This window comes from Calidris pugnax, unplaced genomic scaffold (assembly GCF_001431845.1).
Source record: "Calidris pugnax isolate Ruff unplaced genomic scaffold, ASM143184v1 scaffold384, whole genome shotgun sequence".
NCBI lineage: Eukaryota > Metazoa > Chordata > Aves > Charadriiformes > Scolopacidae > Calidris > Calidris pugnax.
The window spans coordinates 90343-91400 of record NW_015091144.1 but is presented as its reverse complement, the minus strand read 5'-3'; positions in this window follow the sequence as shown (position 1 = coordinate 91400).

The following is a 1058-nucleotide window of genomic DNA, read 5'->3' as shown; positions in this document are numbered from 1 at the left end:
GGAGATATCCCTGCCCAGGGCAGGGGGGTGGATGAGATGAGCTTTAAGGTCCCTTCCAACCCAAACCCTTCTATGATTCTGCAGTGGGGACACCACTGGGGTGCAGCCAGGGACCCCCCCGCCACCCTTGTGTGCTGGGCTGGAGGGCAGCCATTTCCATTCCCCAGTGTCCTCAGGAAACTGGAGCCAGATGACAGATTTTTTAGATGTGTTTGCAGGAAATAAAAGGCAAGGAGCTGGGGTGGGGGGGGAGGGGGGATGGCCAGTCCTGACCCCCTCCTGCGCGGTGTTTCAGAGTCTGGAGCCAGCCCCCCTGCTCCAACTGCTCCCGCCGCTGGCTGCGCTCCTTGTTTTCTTGGCAGAGAGGAGGAGGAATGTGTTTCAGTTTGAGTTTCTTGGCAGGAGGAGACGGAGGGAAGATTCGCCTCCATCCCCGGCTGCGCCTGGCTCTCAAATTTATGCCCATAGGCTGCGACTTGGGTGGGCCGCGGCGGTGTGCGGCAGGCGGGGGAGGCCGGCGCGGTGGCTTTTGGGGGGGGCCGCGGGCCCCTTCCCGTTGGTTCCCCCGCACCCCACGGCCCCCTCCGGCTCCCCGTTGCTCAGGGGGGACACACCAAGGTCCAGGGAACCCCTGTGGACCCCAGGGGTTTTGGGGGGGGGAAGCATTCTGCGGGCTGGGACCTGTGGGCCTTGGTGCTTTCATAGGCCCTTCCAACCCAAACCCTTCTATGATTCTGCAGTGGGGACACCACTGGGGTGCAGCCAGGGACCCCCCCGCCACCCTTGTGTGCTGGGCTGGAGGGCAGCCATTGCTGCAGGCCGGCCGGTCGGGAGTGAGGAGCATCCCAAGTGTCCCAGGTGGGAGCTGGGGTGGGGGTGCCCTGTCATAGGGTGCAGGACCCCCACTTCCAGTCCTCCTCCTCCCAGGTCTCCTAAGTGAAAACGTCTGTGTCCCCCTCCTCCCCACGTCGCCATCCCCACCGTCCTGGCCTACCAGCTCCCCACATCTCCTTTCCCTCTCTGCCTTTTGCGCCTTCTCCTTCTCATTCCCTCCCCCC